We start from the raw sequence: 6,104 nt of genomic DNA, 5'->3' as shown, positions 1-6,104 counted from the left end.
TAACTGGTCGAAGAAGGAGTTGGTTGTGTTCTTCTGTGATGATTTTTGGCACATTTTGAATGATCTTTTCTATAGCAGGCCGTCTATCAATTTGGGGTTCTTGATGGACCTCTTGGAAGTGACTAATGAACTCCTGTTTGATCTCTGCATGGTTTTCCACTCTTCCCCTCCTTGCTTTTGTATGAAAGAGATGGTATTGTGCATTCTTCCCTGTGTTGTTGTTCTGTGGAATAATTTAGTGTTCCTTTCTCCTTCTTTGAGCCATCTAATCCTAGATTTCTGCTTCCAGAGGATTTCTTCCTGCTTTCTTCTCTCCTCCAATTGATTGTGAATGTGCTTTTCCTATTCCAAAGTCCCTTCCTTGTATCCCTCTGTGATTATCTGTTGCTAGAGTTCTCTCATTTCTTTGTTTAGATCTTGTTGAGCCTGGAAGATGTTGCCAAAAGTCTCTTGATTCCAATGTTTGATTTGGGATTTCAGGAATTTGAGTTTCTGTTGAAACTGAAACATTTTTGAACCTTCTGGCGAAGGGAAGTTGTTCCAGGTGGATTTGATGAAGTCGTTGAAGGCAGGATGGGAGAGCCAAAAAGCTTCGAAACGGAATGGATGCCTGGTAGAGTTGCCTGGTCTTTGCCATTGGAGAGAGATAGGCCAATGATCAGAGCCTGAGAATGGAAGAATTGATGCCGAGATGTCGCCTCCAAGATGCACTGCATTATCAGAGATGAGGAATATGTCTAGTTTAGAAGCAATTTGTTGCTGCCCAGCCCTGCGATTGCTCTAGGTGTGCATTCCATTGCAGAATTGCAGATCAATTAGCAGATTGTTTTGGATAAATTCTTTAAACTAGCCATTTTCCAATTCCAACTTGGCTCGACCTCCCTGGTTTTCCTCCAGCTTGGTGATCATGTTGAAGTCTCCTCCAATGATCCAAAGAGGATGGACTCTATTGAAGTTAAGCGCTTCTATTGTGTCTAGAAGAGCAATTTTGTTACCTGCTTCTTGTGGGAAGTAAACATTGGTGAGATGGCCATGAATGTTGGTGCCGATTATATGAAAAGTAGCCTGTATAATGTGATGGGATGCATGAAAGTCTGAAAGCGTTATAGCTTGCGTGTTCCAGGCAATTGCCAGTCCCCCAGAGGCACCCGAAGCATCCACTGCAACCGAGTGACAACCTGGCCATGCTCTAGAGAGGATGTTTCCAAGTGTGTTACTATTACATTTCGTTTCCTGCAAAAAGAAAATCTGGGGCTGCTCCTGCTTTATCATGTTTTTTATCATCCTGAGTTTCCCGGGGCTATTGAGCCCTCTTAGATTCCATGAAGTGAGCTTCATGATTCACTATTAGTGGTGGACTTGTAATACTTTGTCAACTTAGCATATCTGCCTGAGTCTACCAGGATTTTCCCTATTGCAATAGTTCTTTGAAGATCCGTCTTTCTTCCGCGTTTTTTGGAGTCTTTAGGAAGGAAGTTGCCATCCCATTGACTGCCCGGCTGTATGCCCAGTTGTTGTTGCTGGTAAGCCCTGGAGATGATGACTTCCAGTGTACTGAGCTGATGCTCTTGAATCTTGTCGTAGTCTTTCTTTCTGCATGCTTGTTCAAGCTCGAAAATGTCAAGTCCTCCCAAATCAATGCTTTCCGGTTCTTCTTCCATGTGTTGCGTCTGAATGCTTTCTGCTGAGGTGATTGCTAGGTGGAAAGTTTGACTGGGGAAACCGTCAACATCCATTTCCTTAGGTTTCCAATCAGGGTCCTTTCGAGACGCCTCAGGAATTCCAATGTTGTCTTTTAGGGGCAAGGGAGTGGGAGATGACCCAGAAAGAGGGGGGGAGAGGACGAGATGATCAGCGGTGGGATTGGCAGAGAGTTTTGAGGTGGGTCTTCTTAAGTATTAGCAAGAACATCAAAGTTGTTGCTTGTGGAGGGAATGGAGGCAGCATCTTGCTGGGGCTTTTTTCCGGAGGAATGTTTTTTATGCGATCTTTTGCAGTTTGTGACCTTGGTAAAGCCATCAAGGGCTGACTTGTCTGAGGGGTCAGAGGCTTGGGGTTTAGCATTTAGAGGACAATCCCGAAAAAGATGCCCATGGGCATGACACTTACGACAGCGAAAGGGTACATGTTCAAAATCCAAGGCTTGGATCCATTCATAGTCATCATGGAAGAGACTTACCGAGTCCGAAAGGGCTTTGTCTAGGTGCATGAAGACACAAATACGAGCATAGGAGGTGTATCTGCACAGCTTCGTTTTTTCAGCAATTTTTATAAACTCCCCTAGCCCCTTGCCAATGTATCTGAGCGATTCTTGATCCCAATATTCCAACGGGAGCGAGTACATCCTGATCCAGACTGGTGCCTAGCTGAAATCCTCCTTGTAAGGGTTAAATCTCTCTACCCATTCCCTTAAATACAAACCAGTTGAGTTGAAGAAGTAGGGACCTTCATCCATGACCTTGTTCCGATCTTCGATGCAAATGAAAATTGCAGTGAAAAACCCTTTTGGTCCTAGCTGCAGGGTGACATGTCCCTTGGGTTTCCATTTGGCAGAGATCCATCCTTGCAAAGCTTTTTTAGTCGGCCAAAATCCAATAAATTTTCCTATGAGCGCATGGTCCTTCATGTACTGGATGTGACCATTGATTCTATGGCTGGGAAGTTCTATCTTAGGTCTTTCAGCCGCTATGTGTTTGCATGTCGTTGATGTAACCTTGGGCATTTCTTGTTGCCCAATCTTTTCTTCTTGTACTTCACTGCGCCTGTCTGACTGATCAGTGGAAGCATTTGTTATTTCTTGCATTGGGGAGTGTCTTTTATCCGTGTCTTCTTGTTTTGGACCAAAAGGCTTTGTCGGATTCTTCGCATGAGGATCTCTTTCGATTGAAGGGGAAGGCTTTGAAGCCCCCTGCTGGGGGAAAGCCATTTTAGAGCGGACTATGCCAACAATCTACTGTCACGATGAGGAAGGAAGACGGAAAGTAGAGGCAAAGAGGGTTCAGACTGCGTCGTTGCAGGGGCGAGCAGAAAATCCTAGGTTGCAGAGTGCGCTTCCGGTTCCACCGAAAAATGGTCTCTTTATAAAGTATAATTAAAAATATAGATTTTTTATTTTTTTAAAGTTTTTTATTATTAAAATAATTTATCATAAAAAGATTATTTTGAAATGTAATCGAAATTTATTATATTTTTTTATGTAAATTTTTCTTCAATTTTTTCATTATTTCAATACACAGAAAAGTATGACATTATTTATATGGATGCCATGAAGTCATGGATCTAGCAATTTTGTAGCTACTAATGTGTTTTGTGAGTTTTAAATCCTAGTGAAAACTAAGATAATACCTCACTTTCACCAACCCTAGCAACCTCTCATACCTAGTTAAAAGATAGTTTAATAAAATGCATTGCATTTTCTCTCACATTTGTATATTTTTAACACTTTCATTGTCATGTCATATGCATTGTCTTTAGTTTATGGTTGTTATTTGCGTGATGCTATTTGATATCCTGTTAGTCTAGAATTTCCCTATTAAATTAAAGTGATAACATCATCCTTTACTCCCACGTTAACATAACTCATAATTTTAATATGTTTTAAGATCATTTTAAGATTTTAATTTTTATTTATACATGAGATTGCATCTTTTACCCTAGTTAATGTACAAGAAATATGGAATTCTAGTGGTCAGCATGGAGTTGATACGTGTTATTTAAAAAATCATAATAATAAAAAATATTTCAATGTCTACAAGTGTGGATAGCTGTTTTTTTTTAATATAATATTTTAGTTTTTTTTTTAAATTTTTGTGCCCTAGGGTGCTTTCTAAAGTGGAATAAGAAAGATGTGTAATTTCTTTGATGTTTAACATGAATTTGACCCGTGACATTTGAAAGAATATTAACAACAAAAGCACTATAAGAAATATATTTCAATGTTAACTTTATAATTTCCAACAATATTAATGAGAATGTTCCAATAAAATCTAAGAATGTGTTGTAGTGACATTTTTAATATAATATTTTAATTTTTTTTTAATGCTTTCTAAAGTGGAATAAGAAAGAGATGGGTAACTTCTTTGATGTTTAACATGAATTTGACCAGTGACATTTGAAAGAATATTAACAAGAAAAACACTATAAGAAATATATTTCAATGTTAACTTTATAATTTCCAACAATATTAATCAGAATGTTCCAATAAAATCTAAGAATGTGTTGTAGTGACATTTTTTAATATAATATTTTAATTTTTTTTAAATGCTTTCTAAAGTGGAATAAGAAAGAGATGGGTAATTTCTTTGATGTTTAACATGAATTTGACCCGTGACATTTGAAAGAATATTAACAACAAAAGCACTATAAGAAATATATTTCAATGTTAACTTTATAATTTCCAACAATATTAACGAGAATGTTTCAACAAAATCTAAGAATGCCTTGTAGTGCCATCTAGAGCGCATAGGAGACCAGTCTTCTACTAAATGATGGACAAAAGGCACCGAGTGTGAGAGTATTAGATGATACGAACAGACATTTGGCGATAACAATAGCAGAAACAAGTCATGGAAAAGACCTAAAGAAGTTTGAGAAGAACGTTTGTGTACTTTTTGCATTTCTAAAGCAGTGGAATCAGAAAAAACATTTCATTTTGGAATGTGATGCTTTCAGAGACATCAGAGACAGACCTAAAGAAGTTTGAGAAGAACGTTTGTGTACTTTTTGCATTTCTAAAGCAGTGGAATCAGAAAAAACATTTCATTTTGGAATGTGATACTTTCAGAGACCATCAACACGTAAAAATAAGTTGGCACTTCAAAGCAAGCTCCAATTTTAGAAATTTATTATTTATACTATATCCACCGCATGGGATAACTGCCTTTAATGGCAGACCTGGGTTACCGACGGCACCGTATCTTCACGACTGTAGACGGGCGCGTTTTACGGGTCAAACCACATGCCTCGTCCAGTGCACCATGCACATCCCCAAACTCATGTACTGTACCATTTCTTACACCGCAACTTGTAAGGTAATGTTTGTGTGGAACGGAAGGAGTCATCCGGGATAGCTTCGTGGTGAAGAAATGTTGGTCACATGAATCTTTATTTTTGAATAAACAAATGTGGAGTAAAACAAAAGACTACTCCAACACAACCATCATAAGCGTTTTCAACTTATTTTCGTCATCGCACTACTAATAGGATAGTAATTTTCATTTATGCCTTTTGAATTTTCAATGCAGGAGATATGGCCAAACTCATGTTTTTTTTTAAATTATATATATATTTATATATATAGTATTCAAATCAATTTGGCTGTTGTGTATTTTAGATTATCATGTTTTTAATTAATATTAATTATATTATTCAAAATAATTTGACTGTTGTGTATTTTAGATTATTATATTTTTAATCAATATATAGGAAAATCAAATTTATGATAATTCAAAATATTTTGGATTATCATAAATTTGATTTTCAAATATGTATTTTTATTTTCAAGCGTAAATTCAAAGATACATTTTATAACTATATTACAAAATATAATAACTGATTTTTTGATATATCATAATAATAATCATATAATTTCACTATTTTTTTTTAGTAAATAACAAAAACTAGCTATATTACAGTAACAAATCTTTCTATTATAATTTTACATATTAAGTTTAATATTTTAGATATTTAAAATTGATGTGAAAAATGTAATAATGCGCATTTATATAAAATTATAACATAAAGATGGTTTATAGGAATTTCGTACATCAAACTTCATTCATCTAAAAACATACCTTGAAGCACACGTCTTCCAATTTTATTCCCAGATATACCTTCATTGATTCGTCCACTTTCAAAATTAGATCTTCCCATTCCTGTAAGACACGTGGAAAGTTCTCAACGCGATTATTCTTCACATTATACACCACAATAAAAGATATTTTAATATTTTCAGTTTCAATTGGATTTTTGTTTAAACGACAAACTTGATGTCTCCGACAAAAGTGGGCCATCTTTTGAAACCACCCAAATTTAACCATTCGTCACACTCTTACTACTATTTCTATGGGAATTCCTATTTCGTAGACCATAGCAATATTAATGCA

This window comes from Pinus tabuliformis, chromosome 5_2 (genome assembly GCF_031772625.1).
Source record: "Pinus tabuliformis cultivar Carrire ecotype Pingquan chromosome 5_2, CPIR1, whole genome shotgun sequence".
NCBI lineage: Eukaryota > Viridiplantae > Streptophyta > Pinopsida > Pinales > Pinaceae > Pinus > Pinus tabuliformis.
This window is presented reverse-complemented; position numbering follows the sequence as displayed.